The sequence below is a fragment of the Rhinatrema bivittatum genome, chromosome 2, assembly GCF_901001135.1.
Source record: "Rhinatrema bivittatum chromosome 2, aRhiBiv1.1, whole genome shotgun sequence".
In the NCBI taxonomy this organism is placed as follows: domain Eukaryota; kingdom Metazoa; phylum Chordata; class Amphibia; order Gymnophiona; family Rhinatrematidae; genus Rhinatrema; species Rhinatrema bivittatum.
The window spans coordinates 329,575,470-329,600,940 of NC_042616.1; the positions used below are offsets into that span (position 1 = coordinate 329,575,470).

General features: G+C 41.9%; 1 protein-coding gene across 2 annotated transcripts in view; it reads right to left on the reverse strand.

The window, feature by feature from the left end:
- BBS9 (Bardet-Biedl syndrome 9) overlaps positions 1-25,471 on the reverse strand; it is a 1,052,120-nt gene that overhangs the window by 243,011 nt on the left and 783,638 nt on the right. The gene's annotated exons all lie outside the window — the stretch shown is intronic.

Here is a 25,471-nt window from a genome sequence, read left to right on the forward strand (position 1 = left end):
ACAGTTGTCTGTGCTCCTCTTCGGGTCAAGGTCCTCCGTGGTCATCACTTGTCTAGATGGCTCTTCGTTCCATGTTCTTGGATGTTCCTGATCTCCTCGTCGTGATGTTCCTGGTCTCATGCCTCGGAGCTCCTTCATTGCCTTTTCCCTGTTCCAGATGTCCTGAGGTTCCAGATGTTCCTTGGTCCTGACGTTCAGAAGTCCTGATGTTCCAGAGGTCCCGTTGTTCCATGTCCAGAGGTTCCGTTGTTCCGTTTCCTGAAGTCCTGATGTTCTGAGTCTTCCAAGTTCCGAGTCTTCCCAGCTCCTCAAGTTCTCCAGATGACCACCCTGAGGGTAAATCTGTATTGATCCAGTTCCTGTCTCTGGTCATTGGGGCCTCATTTTGGTTGGATCCCTTTCCGGCACTTGTCCCGCACCTGTGTGGTCCACGACCTGCCTTCTCAGGTTGTGTAGGCGCGCAGTGGGACAGGGTGGTCCATGACCAGCCCATGGGGGGCTGTGTAGGGCACTCTGAGGGACAGTGCCCGCCTGTATCTTCCAAGCACCTTGAATCCTCGTCTGAGTCTTCCAAGTTCCATGAGTCTTCATCCGAGTCTTCCAAGTTCCTATCTTGGCTTGTCCCTGACCTCAGCCTCCGTCTGGTCTCACGCACTCATTGTTCCCAAGCGGCGGGTCCGGAAGGGCTACCGAGTGGCCGGAGGGCTACTCCTGAAACCAGCATTGCGTTTCTGGGTCTCATTGGTGCATGTAGGTCCAGCGGAGGGCTGATCCTGCCGTGTTCCTGTTTTGAAGTTCCTTGCCTTAGTTCCAGTCCTGCCTTGTTCCTGTTCCGCTCGTGCTTGCATGCCCTCACCTCCCACAGTGTGCCTTGGGGCTCCTCCCTGAGTCGTGCTGTGATTCAGTGGCTCACGCTCTCCTATGAGCTAGCGACCACGACTCCATGCTCTCAACACCAGCAGAGGGCCTCGCTCGAAACAACAGTGTGTTAGAGAAACAGCAAAGAGCTAAACTACTAATACTTTTATGCTCACTCAAGCACACTACTACATTTTTGCATTTCTGTTTTTGTTTTTATTTATTTTAATGTAGACAGCTGCACTGTTATGTCTACCTTTAATGAGTATTTTTTGTACCCCAACCAGAACACTGGAGAGGCAGGTAAGACTTTTTTTTTCCCTTTTAATAAAATTAATAAATAAATAATCCTTCCAAGGCTGCTGTAATTTGGTTGAGTACCTGCTGCTCTTCCTGCAGTCACTAAGTCTGGCCAGGTATCACTTGAAGTGAGGACAGGGCCACCGGGTCCATGGCCTCAGCAATCTGTTAGGATTGTGGACCTTTGTGATGGGGGTGAGACTTATGCAACCTACAGGAAAGGCACTGTAGGTCCTCACTGCCAACTGGTGGAGCAGACAGTGCAGAGACCGGAATGGAGCTTCGCATGTACCAGCCCCTTTCCTCTCAGGTTGACCCTTTGGGTTCTGAGGGCCAGCAGATCTTAGGTGGCAGTCTCTGGGGCACAGGCAGAAAGGCAGATCTGGGGACAGGCCAAGGTCAGAGGCAGGCAGCAGGCAAAGATGGCGAGAGTCTGGGCTAAGGTCTATGGCAGGTGGCAGGCAGGGCTAGCAAGAGTTCAGGCTAAGGTCAATACCGGAAATCTGTCCAAGGATAGGGATGCGCTAGCTAGGTAAGCCAGAGGGATGAAGGCAAGGTTGGGCAAGGCTGAGGAGATGAAGACAAGGCTGGGCAAGCTGAAAAGATGAAGACAAGGCTGGGCAAGCTGAAAAAATGAAAACAAGGCTTGGCAAGCTGAAGAAATGAAGACAAGGCTAAGAAGGCTGAAGGCAAGGCTGGACAGGAACAGGATCAGAGGCTGGAGCAACAACACACACTACCTCAACCAGTTGCTGAGGCAATTCCAGGTTGCACAGCCGAGATTTAAATACCCAGCCATGTGAAGTCATCAGAGAGCGCCAGTGAGGTCTTTCCGACCAAAGGACCTTCATATGTTAGCTTGCATCATGTGTGCATGCCTAATGGGAGGCCCCAATGCTGGAGATGGCATTGTCCTGGTCACGCAGAGTGGTGGTGCTGGGAAGGCTTGGGGGTGTCAGGTAAGCGAGCAGGTTCACGGGAGTAGCCCACGAACCAGCAAATGTAACATTTAGACTTGTTTCTGGCATAGCATATCTTTTGTGTATGCGAATTTACGATGCACTTTTTAAAATCCCAAGAAGTGGTAGTAAGAACAACTTTGTTGGTTTCCTTTGCTTTATTTAGAACTAGAGGAAACTAGAAACTTAAGACTTTTTTTTTTTTTTTTTAATAAAGATGCTTTGATTTTTAATCAGAAAGTCAGGGTTTTTCTATACTTGTGCAGCGACTTAGAACAAGTGGAAAAGGTTCCTGGCAATGTGCTACAAAGTGAGTTCTATCTAAAATTTGCTGATAAGATGTACAGTCAAGTATCAGGGTATTCACTTTTTTTTTTCTATGATCCAGTTCAACTCGAGAGGTTTCTTGAAGGAAAAACATCCTATTTAGCTATTGCATACAGAACTAAATGTAGTAGGGGATAGTAAAATGTTGATGTGTCTACCTTAGTTCTCTTTTGTATTAAGAATAGCTTTCCTTTTTATATTATTTTCTTTGTCTTATCTCTCTATGGTTTGGACTAATCATGCAAGTGAACAGATTATCCAGTTATAGATAGCCAGATAATATGTCCCAATGAATATCCCGATTAAAGTTAGCTGGCTACCTGTATCCAGATCTCTTTAAACCTAACCAGATACCTTTTTAATATTGGTGGTTAGGTTTTAAGTTATCTGGCCCTGTGGCCTGGTAACTTTAGATTTAATCAGGTATATTGAAAAAAATATAGCCAGTTAAATGCCAAGCTGCAGGTTTTAAAAATAAGTCATAGACTAGTGGCCTAATCATTTGTGAGTTATCCAGCTAAATGGCTTTGAATATTGACTCATATATATTTATCCTTTTGTTTTCTTTTCATAATATTTGGATTGTAAATGACATACTTATTTCCTAATTAAGCAAAATGTGAAAACTATAATAAACCGAAAATGGAAAAATAAATCAGAAGCATATGCATAAATCCAAACTTTGATCCAAATCTACCTCCTAAAACAAAAGTACATGCAAAATTGAGATACATTCATACTTTTTGCATGCAAAGACCAGCATATTTGGTAACAAGTCATTTGTGCACATAAAACCATATTTTATGCACAGATGTCTTTGAAATTTCGACCCACAAAGGGTAGATTTGATTTAAAAATGAGTCACCTCAGTAACAAGCAGTACCCAGTGTCATGTTCCTTTTATGTGTCGATGGAAGGAGAAAGAGAGGAATGAGTTGACCCAGCAGATTCCTCCTACTTCTTTCAATCAACCTTCATTCACAACTTTCTTGATAATTCCACTGATCTACTTCCTCCTCACCCACACAATGCAGCACCAATCCTCAGTAAAGGGCCACAAACTGCAGGTCCCTCCGAAAACCTGTATTTATGCTTCCTGAGTGTGACTAGTAGGTGCTGCTGTTGAGCGATGGCTGGGACTCCATCCTCCTAGAGGATGGTAACACTGCCTCTACAGCTCAGGATTTGAATCACAATTTCCCACATGGTGATATACAGCATTGCCAGTGGGTTGTCGATTCAGCCCTATGCAGTGTTATGGATTTTGTTTAATTTTTTTGTTAAATATTTAATTTAGAATATTTTTCAAAGTAATAAACAAACCATACTTAGGACATGTCAGAACATTGTGGATATGCAAGTTTAAAACGTTGCTACGTTACGTTACACTGTGAACCGGGGTGATGTTTTTAACGTGCCCCGGTATATAAAAAACTCTTAAATAAATAAATAAATGTACTATTATGGTGCTAGGTCATTACTATGATGTTTTCTAGGCTGCAAGATAGCCTTACCAATGACATGTGCAGGTTCACATCGCTTACACTCAAATGAATTGTGAGATAGTTATGCAGATTTGTAGAGGAAGATGATCAGCCCTGGGCATCAACACTCCTCATCAAATTAAGCCCTGATTTAATTAAAATTCCTGGCTGAGACCCTTGTTCTGTATGATGGTTGTTTGACATTTTAAAACACAAAAGCCTCTTCAAATCATGAATCACAGAGAAGAACCTGTTTTCAATGTGCTAGAATGGCCTTATGCACCAAAAATAACAAACTGTGGAGATGTATTTATTTAGCTTTGAGAATTTTCATAGCTTGAATGCCATCACCAAAGTCAATAAAAGTTCTTGTATGATTGAAATCTTTGCATAAGTCTTTGTTTTTACTACTACCTGATGCCAAAAGTGTTGAACCTTCACGCAAGATCAAAACAAATACCCATAAGTTCCTAGCTGCCCACATCTTCTCCAATGTTTAAAATAACATTGGAAGAAGGCTAAAGAGATTCCATGCACCAATTAGATAATACAGATAAAAGTTAACTAACTTATAATTCCAGTGTTTTAGCTCTAAGCAACAGAATCCCTGAAGTCGATATTCATATAGCATTGTCTAGCTAAGGCCTAGATTCATCAAAATGCTATAAATATAGCAGAAATAGTGCCAGTGATAAAAAAAAAAAAAAAGAATGGTTAGGATAATTTTCTGTGTACTGTATTCCATAGGTAATTTACGCATGGTGAGTTGCATTATCGCGTTGCATCAGTGTGTCACGCATCATTTTATACGGTGACACACGCATGGCGTGTTATTTTTCTAGTTTATATATACTAGCTTCCTGACCTGCCTCTTTGAGGGTGTGTCAGGTGTTTGGAGAGAGGAGAGGAGAGGAGAGGAGAAAAGGCGAGTTGGTTTTAGTTGGTAGCTGGTTGGAGGTATTTAGCGAGTTCTGAGTGAGGTGTCCTATGGCTTGTTTCTCATCTGTTTCCCTTTCCCTTTTCTATTGTCTTGATCCGTGTGCGTGAAAGTTTTGTTAGCTTGTCCTGTTTGTCTGTCTATCTTTGAGTCTGAGTGAGGTATGGTGGTGAGGTGCAGGGGTGGTGAGGAGACGAGGAGTGGTGGTAAGGCACAGGAGGAGTTGTGAGGTGTGGTGGTGGTGAGGCGAAGGAAGAGTGGAGAGGAGGAAAGGTGAGGCGTGGTGTTGAGGCAGAGGAAGAGTAGTGAGGCGTGGTGGTGAGACAGAGAATGAATGGTGAGGCATGGTGGTGAGGTGGAGGAGGAATGGTGAGGCATGGTGGTTTTGAGGAGTGGAGAGGATGGAGCATGAGAAGCAGGGGGACAGAGGTTAGGAGAGGCATGAGGAGAGGAGCAGGAGGATGGCAGGAGAGCTGGGGGAAGGAGGAGTAGGAATAGGGACAGGGACAGCAGTAGAGATAGTGGGGGAAGGGATAGGAGGAGGTGGGAGGGGGAAGGGAATATGGGATAGGCAGGCAAGTCCGGTGGGAGAAAGACGACAGGCTAGGGATAGACAGATAGGGCAGAGGGGACGAATGTTGGTAGGGCAGGTGCAGAGGGGGGAAAGAATGGAGGGGGGAGGAATGGAGGGGAGAGGGAGCCAAGAAAGGGAAGACACCTCTCCGGAAGGGAAGTGACACTCCCATCAGGCAGCCAGGGCATTGAAGTTCAGCCAGAGGACAATGAGATGATCATTGCTGGGGTCCTGGAGAATTATGCCATGCTCTTTGGCAACAGTGCAGCCAAGAACTCAAGGCATCCAAGGGCCAAATCTGGCACACTATCATGCAGGCTATCTCAAGGCGCAGCAGCATGAAACATAGTAGGGAGCAGGTGGTCCACAGGACATAAAGGTCCAGTTGAAGACAAAGGTAGCTAACTGCAACAAGTACATCCGGCAGACCGTCAGAGGAGCCCCTTGTCCAACTGTGCTCACATGGCGGAGCAGCTGGACACCACGTGAGCTGCAGCCAGTAAGTTCTCCTCACCAGTAAATGACAAGGCTGCTACAGTTGCACACATCATTTGGCATAAGATGTTCACATATATTGACATGCAAAGTGTGCATATCATGCCAAATGGTCCATGTGTGTACCTCTTGGCTTTGGTATCTATGTCTTCTTCTTTGTTTCCACAGTTCTCACCCAGGGCTCTGCTGGTCCCAGCCATCAAGCCCCAGGAACCAGCAGTGAAGCCCAGTGACCAGCCACGCAGCAGCACTTTTCCATGCCTCCTTGCTTATGGACACACTGACACAGTTCAGTGAGGAGGAGCAGAGGCAGCGTCCTCAGCACAGCCAGACCTTGGAAGCCCTTGGTTCAGCAAGCCCACTGAATGTAAGCTTAAACCTTTCAAGCTTCATGGAGGAACCCAGCCCACAGTGGCACACAGTTGAGCCAGCACAACCTTGCTCCAGCACACCACATGGCCAGCACGAGTTAGCAGGCACTGAACCAGAGCAGCCCACCAGCTCCCTCATGCCACTTCTGGAGGCCCAAACCTCCGCTCCAGCCATGATGAGCACAGCAACAGCACCACCTCTGGCAGTGACAGAGGCCTCAATGCACAAGTAACTGCACCGGCTGGAATGGAGCCATGGTGTCCAAGTCCACCACATATGGGCAGAGCTAGTGCGCATGAGGAGGGCTGTGAATGGGCAGACCCAGGCCCTGCATGCCCAAATGGCAGTCCACACACAAGCTCTCACTACAGTAGCTACGTAGATAAATAACCTCACCAGTGCCCTGATCCAAATACTCCAACGAATCCCAGAGCCTCTACCTGTGCCTTCCCCAGCATCCCACGTAGCAGTCCCAGGCCTGAGAAACAACTCAGGAGTAGGCCCTCCAAAGACATGGCATCCCCAAGTGGCAAGCCTTGGCATGGCAAAGGGCAATGAAGGTTTAGAACTGCTGCTTTGTAAAACCTAAGAACAAGACTTGTCAAATAAGGCTGGCTGGGACTCTGGATACAGTTATTGTGCCAGCTAGATGGAAAAAAAAAAAAGCTGGACCCAACCTGACTCCAGAGTTCCTTGCCGGCTAGATGGAAGAAGCCTGCTAGGCCCGTCCTCCCTACAGAGTTTCTGTGCTGGCTAGATGGTGGAGATGTTCTGCTGTCTAATTCTAATACCCCCCTCAATGCTCTGCCAGTACTCCAGCCTTCTTGATGCTGTCTACAGTCATGGTCCAACTGCTGTCTATTCTCAGAATGTCTAACCTCCTGCATCTGATGCTGGTGTCTCATTTCATCTCATCTTGCTGTTGTGTTATGCTGGTATTTCATCTCATCCTGTTGCTGCCTCCATGCCGGTGTCTCATCTCATCCTGCTGCTGCCTCCATGCTGCAGTGTCATCTCCTGAGGCTCCTGCCTCCATGCTTTGCTCTCCAGTCCTGGTCCTCGGCCTCCATGCTGTACTCTCTGGTACTGGTCCTGCTGCCTGCTACTTAACCTTTGCTGCCTTTGCCCTTAGAGTGCACCCTTTCAACATAGACACTCTGGAGCCTTCACTTGAATTCTGCTTCCTTGGCTCTTAGCCTGTCCCCTGTTTGGTTTACATCACATAGTTGTGCTGCTATGAGCTCTAACATTAGAGCTGTACTGTAGCTATTGGAGTGCCACTTCCGCTTTCTATGTTCTTTGCTGTAATCATGATTGTGCAAAAGGATAAGATGCTTATACTATATATGTAATGTTGCTATTTGTTACAATGTAAATAGAAGTCTACATTCAATGTGCTGTTCATTTCAATTACAATGTCATGTGCAATTACATATCTTGTCTTTGCAGAATGTGATTACCAAAGATGTTGACTTGCTTTCAATCTGTTGACATTTGTTGCGTAATAAAGTGGTCGCAGGTTTGAAAGATCACTTTCTGCAAGTCTGTTTTTATTGTGTGCTTTTTTCTCTTAAGGGTTGACTAGTTCAAAGGTTTAGGATCCATATGACCTTGCATTCTAGAATGCCGCTGGCCATTCCAAGAAGGCACTTTTCTGGCAGGCAAGACTATATGGCCTATGACATACAAGCAAAAGCTGATTGTATGCTCCCAAAGAAGACAGGAAGAGCTAAACAGGAAACTTCTTACTTTAGAGCTTCACTATTGGCTCCAGTTGCCTTCTTCAGAGACATGCTTCTAGCTAACTGCTGGAAACATGGGCATGTATGTGAGATGGGCAATAGCTAGTGTTCACCTACATATACAGTCCAGTGGAAAAGGTGTAGAAATGTTTGATAAATGTGTAGTAGCTATGTCTTAACTCTGTAGGGGACCAATCAGTTGTCTAGTTATGTGAAGGTCATAGTGCACCTATTACAAACCATTGGCCTGTAACATTGTGAAGATATACCACTGACAAACAATGGTCCTTCTCTGTGGCTCTGGCACCAAATGCTATCATGACACAAGTCTTCACTCAGAGGGCTACTTGAAAATGACAAAGTCCTAGGTATGTTTTATCTGTAGGGAGCATAATTATGCAGCTACAGGAGACCAGGACATAGAGTACATAGTGTACATGTAAAGCCTGAGTGGTATTAAGGGCAAGTTAGACTAATCCTCGAACACGACTTAACATTGGGACCCTTAATTTGGTCCTCCTTCCACCTAAAAGGCTCTCTGGATGAAACCCTTTTTAGGTTCCACATTAAACAAGATGTCTTCTACTGGCAGGCTGTTCTAACACCATGTCGGCAGCTGGGTGACAACTGAGGAGGAGTGAGGACTTGTATAGGTTTGAGAAATCCAACAGCTTAAGAGCAGCACAGACTGACTGCTTCCCCTGTACTGGTCTCGCATGTGGATTTGTATAATACCTGTTCGCTAAGACTGATAGTGAATAGGTATAATACAGATCCACATGCCAAACCAGAACAGGGGAGGCAGCCAGTCTGTGCAGGTCTACTTGCTTCCAAGCAACTGCAGGCCTCCTAGCTGTCTTCTCTTGGGCTGTCAGATGTTTCTTACCTACAGAAATCCCTCACTCCTCCTCAGTTGTCACGCAGCTGCTGACATGGTGTTAGAGCAGCCTACAAGTAGACAGAGGTGCATAATGCACAGGCTGTATAGATGGCAAGTGATGTACGGAAAATTGACTGCTAAACCTGTGCCCTAAAATGTGCCCCCACTTCTATGTATGCACATTAAACATATCAAGTTACATATGGCAGATCTTTGTAGGCATAACCTGCAGCATATACATCTGGCAGAGTAAAGCGCAAAAGATGTGACCTGGTTAGCAGCCTCTATGTGGAGTGTGTCCAGGATCTGTTCTACAGAGAGGAGGGTAAGTAGGCCACAGTCTTGAAAATGGGAACCTCTACTAGGAGTGCTAGCAGGCCACAAGCCACCCCCTCCCCCAAAACAGAAAACCTTCTCTGGCAGCTGAAGCTCTTGGAACCCTGCACACCCCCGAATAAAAGGGCAATTAGGCACACTCCAAATACTAGGGGGAAGAGCATCAGAGTGCAGAAGGTGTATACTATAGGCAGATATCTACTCAACCAGAAATGTGACACACCATATCTGAGGTCTGACTCTGTCAAATTTCATATCTGCACCGCCCCCCAATATAAGGAATAAAAAGTGTGAGCTGTAGGTGAAATGTTCTTTGAGTAAGCATGAGGCCATTTTCTCACCATACAATTGTATCTCTGAGGCACCCATTGTAAACAGTGGAAGAAGAGGATCATTTGTGTTGAAAGACAGTCTGAGCAAAATGGATGCACACACACTGCCTGCTCTGGGATATGCATAAGTGCAGTAATGGCGAGAACGAGGCCAACACCCCTCCCAGACAAAGATGTACACCAAGGTTAACATAGCATATCACTCACCCAGACACACACAGTCACACACATGTGTTGGCACTTTTTGGGGACAGACTACCTCAAGGAGTTTAAGAACACAAGAAATTGCCATGCTGGGCCAGACCAAGGGTCCATCAAGCCCAGCATCTTGTTTCCAACAGAGGCCAAACCAGGCCACAAGAACCTGGCAATTACCCAAACACCAAGAAGATCCCATGCTACTGATGCAATTAATAGCAGTGGCTATTCCCTAAGTAAACTTGATTAATAGCAATTAATGGACCTTTTTTGAACCCAGCTACACTAACTGCACTAACCACATCCTCTGGCAACAAATTCCAGAGCTTAATAGTGCATTGAGTGAAAAAGAATTTTCTCTGATTAGTTTTAAATGTGCTACTTGTTAACTTCATGGCACGCTCCCTAGTCCTTCTGTTATCCGAAAGTGTAAATAACGAATTCACATCTACTCGTTCAAGACCTCTCATAAACTTAAAAACCTCTATCATATCTCCCCTCAGCCATCTCTTCTCCAAGCTGAGTAGCCCTAATCTCTTCAGCCTTTCCTCATAGGGGAGATGTTTCATCGCCTTTATCATTTTGGTTGCCCTTCTCTGTACCTTCTCCATCGCAACTATATCTTTTTTGAGATGTGGTGACCAGAATTGTACACAGTATTCAAGGTGTGGTCTCACCATGGAACGATACAGAGGCATTATGACATTTTATTTATTTATTTATTTAGTACTTTTTTATACCGACATTCATGATATAGATCATATATCGGTTAACAAAGAACAGGGGTTATAACATTAACCTTAACCTATACGATAATGTAAAATTTACAATAAAACAAGGGTAATGGAACTGGGGTAACAAGGGTAATGGAACTGGGGTAACAAGGGTAATGGAGTACAGTTTTATTGATCATTTTTATAATCCATTTTATTAACCATTCCCTTCCTAATAATTCCTAACATTCTGTTTGCTTTTTTGACTGCTGCAGCACACAGAGCTGACAATTTTAAAGTATTATTCACTATGATGCCGAGATCTTTTTCCTGGGTGGTAGATCCTAATACAGAACCTAACATCATGTAACTACAGCAAGGAATATTATTCCCTATATGCAACACCTTGCTCTTGTCCACATTAAATCTCATCTATCATTTGGATGCCCAATCTTCCAGTCTTGCAAGGTCCTACTGTAAATATATAACAATCTGCTTGTGATTTAACTACTCTGAATAATTTTTTATCGTCCACAAATTTGATAACCTCACTTGTCGTATTCCTTTCCAGATCATTTATATATATATTGAAAAGCACCGGTTCAAGTACAGATCCCTGAGGCACTCCACTGTTTACCCTTTTCCACTGAGAATATTGACCATTTAATCATACTTTCTGTTTCCTGTCTTTTAACCAGTTTGTAATCCATGAAAGGACATTGCTTCCTGTCCCATGACTTTTTAGTTTTCTTAGAAGCCTCTCATGAGGGACTTTGTCAAACGCCTTCTGAAAATCCAAATACACTACATCTACCGATTCACCTTTATCCACATGTTTATTAACCCCTTCAAAAAATGAAGCAGATTTGTTAGGCAAGACTTCCCTTGGGTAAATCCATGCTGACTGAGTTCCATTAAACCATGTCTTTCTATATGCTCTACGATTCTGATCTTTAGAATAGTTTCCACTATTTTTCCTGGCACTGAAGTCAAGCTCACTGGTCTGTAGTTACCCGGATCACCCCTGGAGCCCTTTTTAAATATTGGGATTACATTGGCCACCCTCCAGTCTTCAGGTACAATGGATGATTTTAATGATAAGTTACAAATTTTAACTAATAGATCAGAAAATTCATTTTTGAGCTCCTTCAGTACCCTAGGATGTAAACCATCCAGTCCAGGTGATTTGCTACTCTTTAGGTTATCACTCTGGCCTACTACATCTTCCCAGTTCACAGTGATTTGGTTCAGTTCGTCTGACTCATCTCCCTTGAAAACCATCTCCGGAACTGGTATCTCCCCAACATCCTCATTAGTAAACACAGAAGCAAAGAATTAATTTAGTCTTTCTGCAATGATCTTATCTTCCCTAAGAGCCCCTTTAACCCCTCGGTCATCTAATGGTGTACGCATACAAATGGCAAATGAGTACGTTCCTGGCATGTCTGTAATCCTCCATCATTGATGTCTGTGGCTGCCTGGTCTTTAACTGATAATGAGGTAGTCAGAGTCCAAATAACGCAGAGAAGATTTAGTACATCTGCCAACATGACAGACATCTGTGAGAAGCATATATGATAACCACTTTCTCAGAGGTACTGACATGGGCCCCTCAAGCCCCCAGATGGCAGAAAATGCTTGCCTTGCAAGAGACCAACATAGAAAGTGCACAAGCTATCATGCCAATTACATGACACCTCTGGGAGCAGTTACCCCATATATCTGATACAGGAACAGGTTTGAAAATGAAGCAGGTTGTCTGCTCCTGATGTCATATGCAGTCACTACTTTCTGTAGCCATTATGTTATACACAGAGCTGATGATTGACATGTCTCAGCACACTTGCCCTGTTCAGCACTAACTGTAAAAGTGACAAACAGCACATGAGACACAGCCCACAGGACAGCAACTCTTCCAGCTTGGCCAAGTGATGGCAGCCATGTGGACCAGCAAGGTTCTCCAGCCATAAAACACCAGAAAGGTAATGACTCACTTTCTAAACTGACCATTCTGCAAGCTGTTTGCCCCAGGAGTCCTCAGCCTATGTGCTTTAAGGGTGGCCACAGATAGCAAAAGGACTGTAACTGTTACTATTGCAATAAGCAAACTATTCTGTATATTTTCTGGCCTTAACACAAGAGGAGGGCGGAGTGAACAACACACACATATAGAGAAATCACAACAAAAAAAATGTGTGGCATAAAGTATATTGGACAATAACAGTGTAACATCACAAAGATTGTTTATTTTACATATGCACACTGAACAATGTGCACAAAATTAAATACACAGTAAACAATTGTATGAATGCATCAGGGGGACCGGAAATTTCCAAATCTTAAAAGGTAAGATGTGGAAAGAGGAAAGAGAGAGAGACTCTGACCTGAGTTCACAAATACCTGTGCGCTGAGACCGGGGTTGAGTCCGGAGCCCCGACGGAGGCAGAGAGAACGGGCTTTCAGAGGGCGGATCCCTGTGTCGGAACCGGAAGCAGCCTACAAAAGCGGCCTGCTCGGGACCAGTGATTCGAGAGAGGAAAGAGAGAGAGACTCTGACCTGAGTTCACAAACACCTGTGCGCTGAGACCGGGGGTGAGTACGGAGCCCCGATGGAGGCAGAGAGAACGGGCTTTCAGAGGGCGGATCCCTGTGTCAGTATCGGAAGCGGCCTACAAAAGCGGCCTGCTTGCGGCGCGCTGCTGAAGCCGCGCGTGCTCAAGGGGTGCGTACGTTTCCTCGGACTTTGCCGGACTTTGCCGGAAATCGCCATTTTAAATTAAAATCTCACATCAAGGTAATTGTGATATTCTCTCAATCCTGCATTTGGTTTCAATATTTTTGTGGCAAATTTAGAGACCAAGTGAGAACCTTCTGGTGGGGGTTATTGATAACATGCCTGATAAGAGAAAAGGAAAAGTGAGGGTGTTTCCCTCCCTGCCCTCTTCACTAGCGTCCCCCATTCAGCAAGCTATCACTAATTTTATGGTCCCACCTACACAGAATAACTTGAGAGCCAAGGAACCTGATGAGTTGGGAAGTTTGGGAGGACAACCCGACTCCACAGAAGAGGCGTCTCTAAGTCCCAATATTGGACTTCCCCCAGTACAGAGAACAACTGGATTGGCTACTGACTCAGCCCTGTTAGAGAACAGTGTTCACGAGGCTGTAGCAGGGGAGATAGAAACCCGCATGTCAAGCCCCAGAGAACCTAAGACTGAACTTGAAACTGCTACTATTAGTAACAGTAGAAATGTAGGTATGCCTATCCGACCTGTGCTGATAACACTGGATACAATCTGGGAGCTGATGGCTGCAATGTCCGTTAATATTAAAGAGTTGGAAGGGAAAATTGATTTAATTAACTCAAGACATTTGCAAGATTTTTCCCATGTACAAGTGCAGATCAAAGAATCGAATGATAGCATCAAAAATTTAGAAAATAAAGATGGTAAGATGCAAGAATTTAACATAGTGGTTATTAAGGATAGAGAACAATTAGCAAGAAGGTTGGAGGCACTTGAGAATAATGCAAAATGCTTCAATATTCGGATTCCAAGAGTGACCAGAGAAACCCCTCTGGTCACTCTTACAAAATTTCTTAATGAAGTGCTTGGATTTATTCCAGGTGACTCTCCAATAGTTAACAATTGTTATTTTCTTCCCAAATCAAGCAGAATAAGAAATATTTCTGAAGAAATGTTTCAGGGTGATCTCACTAATTTTCTTGAAGATTCTAGTGTCAATATCATTGATTGGGGAACCCTTCTGGTGACCTTTTTTTCAATAAATGATTTGAATAAAATTATGAAGAAATATTTCAATAAGTTTCCTATTTCCTACTTGGAAAAACCTATTAAAAGTTTTCCAGATTTAGCTGTGGTAACACAGCAAAGACGAAAAGCTTTTTTAGCTTTTCGGCAGGAGTTAATATCACTGGGTTTTTCATTTAAATTACGATTTCCGTGTAAATGTCTTATTTGTAAACAGGAAGAATCATTTATTTTCTTTAATCCAGACCAACTAAAGTTGTTTATCAAACAGAGAAAACTGCCAACATCATCCCCGATAAACCAGTAATGGAAAGTAATAAGGAGTGTAGGGTTTTGCCACATTATTTTCTGATAGATGTTTGTTATTGATTTCTCCCAGTTGTTTCTTGGATAACCTATTGATTGATATGTTAATGATATTGGTGGCTATTCTTTTTTTTTTAATTGAATTTTCACAATTTCAAATACATTGAAATCATAATTTCACAGAAAACAGGAAGAAAAATAAACAATTTTTACATTGTTTTGCAGGACAATAATCAATATAAAGTAACATTTCTTCCATATTATAAGTAAAGATTGGGGAGACCCTAAAGTATAAGCGATACATTAAGAAAGATCATATTCTCAGAAAAGAAAAAAAAACTGGCACACCGTGTTGTGCAAGTTAACATTTCAGTTAGCCTTTACTTCCAGATTCTACCTGGAGTGAGAGTCCAGGTATAGACATAGTTGCTCTATTTCTGTAAAAACATACTTATCATCATGGTAAACCAAGATACAACAACAAGGATATCTCAAATAGAATGAGGCTCCTCTGGCCACAATTTCATTTCTCATAGACAGAAAGGCTTTTCTTTTCTCTTGAATTCTCTTGGTAATGTCCGGAAAAACTCTAATATGGAAGCCATAGAATAAATCAGACTGTTTTTTAAACGATAAATCAGACTGTTTCTTTAAGACTTCATCCCTGTCGGATATTTGCAAAAAAAGTCACTAAAACTGTTGCCCTTTCTTCAATTTTTGCTTCAAGCGAATTATCTAAGAAATCTGTTAAATTATCTGTGGAGGTATTTTTATCCAACAAGTCTTCTTGCTGCACTTTCTCTTTTCTTGATCTTTCAGGTATATAATAAAATCTCGACATTATTGGTATTGTTATTTCTGTATAGGTCAAAATATTTATGAAATAACTTTTGATTAGATCTTTCAATGGCATCCATTTTGTTTTTGGAAAGTTCAAAATTCTTAAGTTATTTTTACGTAGCTGATTTTCCAAAAAATCAATCTTCCCATTAGTATAGGATTCAGATCTTATAAGATTGACTTGTACCTCTTATATTTTTAATTTCTTTGTCCACCATTTCTAAAGATTTTTCGATTGTTTGGACTTTAATCTCCAGGGAATTAGATTTTTCCATATTCTGCTTCACTACATTTGTTAAGTCAATTATAGCTATGTTCATTGTGGTCAGGGCTTTCCAAATCTCTTCAAACATTATTTTCTCAGGTACTCTTAAGGGGTAATTCAGTACTAGTATATTCCTTTTTTCTCACCTCCTTTATCTGGAAGGCCTTCCTTACCCTGCTCATCTAGCTGTATTCCAGCCTCTCCCCCCCTGGAGCCTGAATTTTCAAGGCTCTCCGAAGTAGGCACAGATTCCATACCTCTTCTCTGGGGGTCCATCGATTTTCCTGGGAGCTGGCTCAGTGATTCCTCTAGCTGCTGTTCCGTCCCCCCTTCCATCGGGGGTTTGTAGGAAAAGGAAGGAGTTGTTGGCTCGCCGGGGCTTAAAGATATTTCATCGGCCAGGGCATGTGGCGTCCGCTCTCCGCCCCCTTCGCCAGTGGCCCCGCTCTCTGGCACAATCTGCACACCATGAAAAGCTTCCTCGATCCGCGTTTGACGAAAAGGCATTTCAGGCTTTGAGGTCGAAACCTCCCAAATCTTTGCCTTACGTTTTGTGTGCGGCATGAAGATTAAAGAGGAAAAAGGTTCCAGAGGATAATTTAGGCAAGTTTCAGCAGAAAAAACGTGGAGCTCAGTCATTTCCGTGCTCACGGTGTGGCAGCCATCATGGGTCTCCCCAGCCCCCTCTATTGGTGGCTATTCTATATTGTTATATATGGAATTTGGTGTTAAATTTCGAGACTACCATCTCATGTTTTTCTTTCAAATGCAAAAGTTTGTGATTTTTGTATTTAGAAAATGATAAACAAACAATTAAAAATAAAATAAAAGGTAAGATGTGAGAAAGTTTTTAGAATTTGGCTCATATCGTGAAGCTCAATGTGAGTCCTGGAAACATCGCAGAGAGAAGGCACCGGTAGGACCAGCAAACCGCTTAAGTCAGGGAAATTCATAAGAACATAAGAAATTGCCATGCTGGGTCAGACCAAGGGTCCATCAAGCCCAGCATCCTGTTTCCAACAGAGGCCAAAACCAGGCCACAAGATCCTGGCAATTACCCAAACACTAAGAAGATCCCATGCTACTGATGCAATTAATAGCAGTGGCTATTCCATAAGTAAAATTGATTAATATCCATTAATGGACTTCTCCTCCAAGAATGTATCCAAACCTTTTTTGAACCCAGCTACACTAACTGCACTAACCACATCCTCTGGCAACAAATTCCAGAGCTTTATTGTGCGTTGAGTGAAAAAGAATTTTCTCCGATTAGTCTTAAATGTGCTACTTGCTAACTTCATGGAATGCCCCCTAGTCCTTCTATTATTTGAAAGTGTAAATAACCTGATGGATTTTTTTGCTTGGGTGACTAAAGAATTGGATTGAGGAAGAACACTTGATGTGATCTACTTGGATTTCAGCAAACTTTTGATACGGCCCCACATAGGAGGCTTGTGAATAAAATGAGAAGCTTGGGAGTGAGTGCAAAAGTGGTGACATGGATTACAAACTGATTAATGGATAGAAGACAGCGTGTGATGGTAAATGGAGCCTACTCTGAAGAGAGAACGGTGTTAAGCAGAGTACTGTAAGGATCAGTGTTGGGACAACACTGTTCAACATCTATGTGAGCGACATTGCGGAAGGAATAGAAGGTAAAGTTTGTTTTTTTGAGGATGATACTAAGATCAGAAACAGAGTAGACACGCCAGAAGGAGTAGAGAGAATGAGACGTGATTTAAGGAAGCCTGAACAGTGGTCAAAGATATGGCAGCTGGGATTCAATGCCAAGAAGTGCAGAGTCATGCATCTGGGGTGTGGTATTCCAAAAGAGCTGATTGTGATAAGGGGTGAAGAGCTATTGTGCACGGAACAAAAGAGGAACTTTGAGGTGATAGTGTCCCCCCTTGTACAGGTCCTTGGTGAGGCCTCACCTGTACTATTGTGTTCAGTTCTGGAGACCATATCTTAAAAAGGACAGAGAAAGGATGGAGGTGATCCAGAGAAGGGCAACAAAATGGTTGAGGGTCTTCATCAAATGACTTCTGAGGAGAGGTTGAAGGACCTAAAAATGTATACCCTGGAGGAGAGGAGGTGCAGGAGAGATATGATACAGACCTTCAGATACCTGAAAGGTTTTAATGATGCACAATCAACAAATCTTTTCCATTGGGGAAACAAATGCAGTAGAATAGGGGTCAAGTAATGAAACTCCAGGGAGGATAACTCAAACCAACATCAGGAAATATTTCTTCACAGAGAGGGTGGTGGATTCTTGGAATGTGGTGGAGGAGGTGGTGAAGAAAAAAAAACAGCGAAAGATTTCTAAGGGGCATGGGATAAATAATGTTGCTCCCTAAAAGCTAGAGGATGGAAATGAGGAAAAGAGTGTGTGAGGGTAACTTGATGGTGTGGTGGTCCTACCCTTAACCAACAAGCCTTCATAATATTGATGCAACTCATTATTACATTCAGCTTTAATGGCAGGGGGAAAAGAGGAAAAGGGGAATTAGTTTCAGACAGCAACTAACAAGGTCATGAATTTTTACAGTCTAGGAAAACAAATAAGCATGGGGGGGGGGGGGGGGTAACTTGTTGATGCAGCTGTTACTACCCTTAACCATTAAGCCTTATATTTGTGATATAACTCCAATATTACTCTCTGCTTCAACAGTAAAAGATAATGGGGAATTAGACTCAGACAGCAACCTACAAGGGCACTGACTTTAATGGCTTGGGAAACTAAGTATGGGGGTAACTTGTATGATATGGCAGTTATCACCGCCCCATGATACCATAATGAGAGAGACCTGTATGACGCGGTTGGTGCTACCATAAGCTTGCTGGGCAGACTACATGGACCATTTAGTCCTTTTCTGCTATCATTTCTGTGTTTCTATATTTTGGGGCAAGCAGTGAATTCTCATATTGCACCTACCTTTGCTAACTTGCATTGACAGCCAGTTGAGTGGTTCATGAAATATAAGATTGCTATGCTAGTACATAATAGAGATGTGCACTGTTTAGTTGTTTTGGTTCAGGCTTTGTTTTCAGGCCCCTGCAGGAAATTTTTGTTATCCCGCAGATCGTTTTTTTTTTTTAAGTGGGTCCCGATTTTTGTGTTAGTGTGCGCTAACCTTAGTTAGCTCACACTAACAGTTTAAAGTTAGCGCGCTAACTCCTGTTAGCGCGCACTAATACAAACTACAATTTTTTCCAAAATTTCGGAAAAATTCCATTAGTTTTTTGGTTCACCTGAACCATGATGAATTAGACAATTTTGTTGAAATTGTCTAATTTGTGAAAAACGAATGCACATCTCTAGTATATCTAGTATATCAAGATCAACAGAGAAGAGTCTCACCCAGTCAGCTGCACACTGGGAGTCCCACAAGGTTCCTCACTATCCCCAACCTTATTCAACATATATTTGCTCCCACTCTGTCAGCTCCTCATCAATCTAAATCTAATCCATTATTTATACGCTGACGAAGTTCAGATTTTGATTCCAATTACTGACATACTTCACAAAACTCTAGACTTTTGGAATTCCTGCCTACAAGCCATCAACAATCTGCTTACAAGTCTCAACTTGATTCTCAATCACAACAAGACAGAATACCTACTCATCCCCCAAGAAGGGAATCGCCCATTATCTAACTCAAGCCTTGCTTCTCAATTAATTCTATCCCCCCCTCCCCCCCGAGTCAGAAATCTGGGAGTCATCCTGGATAACCAAATGAACTGCAGATCTTTCATAAACAACACAGTAAAGGACTGCTTCTTCAAACTACAAGTCTTGAAAAGGTTGAGACCCCTCCTCCACTTCCAAGATTTCCGATCAGTATTACAAGCAATCATTTTCACTAAAATTGATTACTGTAATTCACTACTACTCGGCCTCCCCGCGAGCACTATAAAACCTTTACAGATGTTACAAAATGCTACAGCAAGGATTCTAACCAAAACTAACAAAAGAAACCATATAACACCCATTCTGAAGAACCTGCACTGGCTCCCTATCAAATTTAGAATCTTGTTCAAAGCTCTATCATCGACCCACAAAGCGATTCATAACATCACCTCCCTGGAGCTTAGGATCCCACTTCAACCTCGCACCTCCTCCAGACCGGTGAGACATGCATACAGAGACAATCTTCAGGCCCCACCGATCAAAACATCATTAAGCAAAAGAGCTTTCTCCACTGCAGGCCCTAAGCATTGGAATTCTCTTCCACCAGACCTCAAGCTAATACAATGCCCAATCACCTTTAAAAAAAAGACTCAAGACCTGGTTATTCAACCAAGCCTTCTCCTAACTCAATATCATATTAGATATCTCACCAGTGATCTTAGTCTTTGGTAACCCCTTTAAGAGAATCTCTCTCCCTATTTTTTGCCCGATGTAGTGAAATCTTGATTCCTTTGTCCTACTATTTATTTCTGATTTCCTTTCTTATTTACGCTGTTAAACCCATTTCGTTGTATCCAAGTTCGTTCATCCTGTTTATTGTAAGACATTCTCATGTCATGGTTATTGTTGTAATGTAAACCGACTTGATTGGTAACTCTGTTACCGGAATATCAGTATATAAAAGTGCTAAATAAATAAATAGTATATAAGATGCTGAGTGAGACTGCAATCCTGTGCATAAACTCAATATTACACATTTATAATCCAATGTGTATGCTGAGATCCTAACAGATGCCCCTTCAATTTGATATGTAAAGCTGATTGAGATTCATGAATATGCCTTTTCGGTGTCTGTGCCAGTAATCTGGAACTCTTTGCTGGAAGAATTGCATCTTATGTCTTGTACAAAATCTTTCCAGAAAATCTTGAAGACTATTTTATTTTGGAAGACATTTAGTTAGGTTGTGGCATACAGGAGGCTGAATGGACTATGTCATTTTGTAATCATGGTGAGCGCTAGTATATTGTATGTTCTATTTAATTTTATGAAATTTTCATTTCTCTGAGCTGCCATGGAGCTCACAGAAATGAAATGTTCATAAAATCAAATGTGGATTAGAACGGCATATACATTTTGTAAATAAAAGAAAAAAAAATAAAGGAAAAGGAAGATATAAAAATTCCTAGTGCTGTCATTTTTTTTTCTCATTCTGACCTCTAGGAAGAGGCAGTTATAGAGTCAGAGCCAGAAAGTAGAAAAGATACTAGTGTTTAGAGATGCCCCATTTTAGAAATGAGACTTTTGTTCAGCTCTCATTCCATAAAAGGATAGGGTCATTTGGTTATGATAGCTGTAGTTTGGTGCACCTCAATTCACAGTTTTAAAAGGCTTTGGCTTCTTTTTTGTTCTCACACCTCCCTCCCCCCAGTATCAGGAGGAGAGAGAATGAAATGACTGAAATACTTTGTCTTCTAAAATCTGTTTGACATAATCAAAATCCTTGCTTTTAAAGTGGTGTGTTCTATCAAGGAGGAGTATGATTAGTCTACTCTATACATCTGGAGGAAATTTGAATGTGGGTAGCCAGCATACTCTTCTAAATACCAATCCTTGTGTATGTGATTTAATAGCAGCCTTGCTAGCATCTAATGATACTTTAAATTGATGCATTGCAGCTCTTCACAAAAAATGGTGATGTTTTGGGTGTCAGGTCTTATAATAGCGAGTTCTTTAAAGAATATATCCATGTAGTTGAATAAGCTTGGTAGTTTGAAATTATTATAGAAACAAATTCAAAAGCTTGATAACACCTTATTAAATTAGCGATAGATTTAACAGTTTTTACAGTGTCTTAAAATAGCTCATTCAACCTATCCATGACATTCTGAACAGAAGTGACAATAGCAGAATCATCTATGTTCAAGGCCTGACCACCATGTGGTTATAAGAGCATAATGCATATTTTTTTCCAAAGGGAGAATCGTTTATTTATTTATTTATTTAAACATTTTTATACACTGCATTCTACAAGGAGACTTGATCGAGGTGGTTTATAAAGTTATATGCATAAAATAAAAAAGGCAACATGAAGCATAAAACAGAACTAAAATTCAGTTTATAAGAAAATAATATCATACTATCAGAAAAGAAAACAATTACATCACACCTCGTATAAATGTAACAGATGAACATAAACCAAATACTATACTGCATTGGCAGATAAGTTTTTCTTGAACACCATAGTGTTGGGTGTTAATTGGAGTAAATCAGGTAGGGTGTTCCAAAGGATAGGCCCAGTGAGAGAAAAGACACACTTTCTGGTAAGATCAAGCCTTGCTGATCATAAGTTTACTTTAATACTGCTAATATTCCCCTAGATTCATCAAAATGCGTTAACGCATTGATAATGTCTGCGTTATGAAAAAGGGACGTGTTTAAGGAAATTTTAGAATTACCGCACCAAGTGGTAATAATTATTACCAGGAAACTGAGTCACAAGCTTTCTCAGCATCCAAGCTGAGGATCATAGCTCCTCTGTTTTGCTTCTGACTCAAAGCAGTGATCAGCTGTCTCACATTTCTTACCCCATGCCTACCCTTAATAAACCCATTCTGATCTGGATGCACAAGTTTACGAAGAACATCTCTCATTCTGTTTGCCATAACTGACGCCAGGATCTTAAGATCAAATTTATTAAAGAAATAGGATGCTCAGAGCTAGGTTCTAAAGGATCCTTACCTTGGAGATAGTCTCAGTCTCTCTCTCAGTGCAAGATGTGAAAAATAGGGATTAGCGCAGGGTGTGCTAAGTTTACACCACGCGATACTATCGATGCAAAGCAGTATGTTTTGGCCACTCCAGCAATATGGCTTTCAGGGTTTGATTCTGCATTGCCTTGGGCTGTTGTATTATGATCCCATAGCATGTATCTTGTTGAAAGGAAGCACTACAGAATCATTTTGTTTGCAAAGAGGAATATGGCCTTTATTGTTTTTGCTAGCTGTCAAACCATTGGCAATCAAACTGAGATCTTTAAGGGGTTATGAAGGGATTCAGATTGGTAGAATTCATTTGAAGATTTCTCTTTTCATGGATCACATTTTGTTGTTAGTGGGGAACCCTAGAAAGAGTGTTTCTATGATCTAGGAGCTGTTTTCAGATTTTGAGTCATTTGCTGAACTGAAAATTAATTTTGACAGGTCTTAAGCCATGCCACTTGATGATATGCCAAGAACATGGCAAGGAATGTTTCCCTTTAAATGGGCAATGGAAAAAATAAAGTATTTGGGAGTGTGGATTCCAAAAGAGAAAAACTTCTATATGATAGCGATATAGGAGACAAAGTCACAGCTATCCAGGGATAGTTAAATACCTAGAGAGCATTTCTTCTGTCCTTTATGGGGTGCTGCGCTAGTTTGTGCAACTAAAAATTATCATCCTGCCAAAAATGTTATACAGGCTCCATATGTTGCCATGTTGGTTGAAGAGGAAAGATATAGCGTGGGTGAAGGCCATGTCTGTGACCTATCTGGAGGATCAAGAGGGAAAAAAATAAGTTTGGAGAAGTTATTTTATAGCAAAGAAGAGGGGGTTTAAATTTGCCAAACATTTGCGATTTGTTGGTGAGTAGCTAATGGAGAAATACAAATACATTGAGCAAGGGTTTGTGGAAAGCATGGCAGGTGACTGGTCCCCACTTTTTCTAATGCATGGGAGAGAGGGTAAGATACAGGGATTGACATATGTGGATGCTCGGAAGTGATTGAAAGCTTGGTCGGGTACAAAAAAAACTATTGCTTGTTCATTCATATTACCTTTGAGGGGTAATGCTGATTTTGTTCTAGGCTTTGAAAACCCTCTTTTATTTCAGAGATGAGAGGACCTGGGGATCAAATATGCTCTGCACATGTTTGATGAGTATACAAAGGTATTGACGTCATTTGCGCAACTATAAGAAATGTATTATTTGCAAGGATCATGCTTTTTTTCCTTTATGCAGGTCTGGCATTACATTAACTTTTTATGAGCGGGATGAGCTTCAGTTGAATGAATGGACAATGGTGAAAGAGATGCTAGATATAGGGTATTCCAAGTACTCTATTGCACAATGTCAGTTATTATGCAAACAAAAAATGCCTTTAACCAAGCTTGAGTCTCACTAATTACTGGAGCTAGGTATTACAGTTATCTGTTTGCCTCATCGACATATGGAAATGCTGCATGTTGATTCAATCTAGTCTGTTAGATGTGAGACTTAGAGAGACTGTATTCCAGCTTTTGCATCATTCATATGTTGATGATGTGCGAAAATATCATATGAAGATGTCAGATTTGGAGATTGTGGCAGATGCCACAAATAACATGATACCTTGATTCATAAGTTATTTCTAAATGGATTAATGTAAGTGTTCTGGATGAAGGTGGCTTTAACATTGAAGAAATGCACTGGAATGTCACACCTGGTGAATGGAGAGACTGTGATACTCTGGAGCTTTGCTCAAAAGATGGACAACATGGATAGAATGGACAGATTCGGGTGTCTTGTATTGACGGTGGCCTGTAAATGTCATATGAGCAATTGAACCGACCCCATTGGGCTGGAGATAAGTATGTGGAACAATATGATGATTCAGTATATGCAGATGGACGAGATGGATGTATGAGTTGGCAAGCGACTTTGTCCAACTTTTTATATTCAAGTGTGGCAAGGTTTCTTTGACTTGCTTCTAAAAGGCCAACAGGAAAGTTTAAAGGCCACTGGTTATTCTACAAATTAGACCGTTCAGAACCCAAGAAAGTCTGGAAGACAATACTGCCTCTACCAGACACAACATACATGGAAAGTGAGTCTGTGACTGTATACTATGGTTTGTTTGTTTTTTTAACGCCGGTCTTTATTATGGTTCAATAGCCTAATTCTGCTATGGCCACACTACAAATGGTTATTTCTGTGTCTAAAGATGGTGTGTAAAAACGTAATGGCAACCATGGGTGATTGGGACTGGTTGTGGATGAATGTGAGGGGGAGTCTGAGGGGTGCGGGATTATAGAAGTACAAGTATGGAGTGTGGGGGAGTCTGAGGGGCTGTATGTATTTATTTATTTATTTATTTATTAACTTTTATTTACCGACATTCGTGAAGCACATCATGCCGGTTTACAATGAACTCAGGCGGGAAATACAATAAAACAATATAACATTAATAGCAATAACAATAATACAATGAACCAAGGGAGTAATAAAATAAGGGAGGATAGGGGAAGGAGAGGTAGGGGAGGATAGGCAGAGGAGTCGGGACAAGGGGAGGGAGGGAGGGGAAGGGGGGGAATGGGAAGAGGCAGATAGATAGATGAAGTAAAAAACAAAATAAAATAGAATAGAATAAAATAGAATAAAATAGAGGGAACTATGTACAGTTGAAAATATGTACAGGTACCATTAACTTAAGTAGCACTAAGGGAGTATTGAAAAACCGGCCGAATTAAATGGGCGACGGTATTCCCTAGGGTATAGCTTATTTAAAGGGTATACTGGAGGTGTACTGGGGTTAAGAGGCATACTCGAGGTTTGGTGGCGGCCGGGTGGCAAAGGGAAAGTAGGGTGGCAGGGGGGGGAGAGGGGACAGGGATAGGTCGGGCGGTGGGGGGGGGAGTGGGAAAGGATGGGAGGGATCACTCATGACTGAAAATGCATAGAATGAATTGTATTGAATACTTTGAATGGTTGCTACTACTGTTTTCTCGTTAATGTCAATGCAATTGTTTCTTTGACATGTTTGTATGATTGACTTCTCTCTTTTCTGCGCAGTGAATCAACTTGTGCAATAAAAAACCCTGTAACACAAGAAAAATAGCAAATGCATGCTAC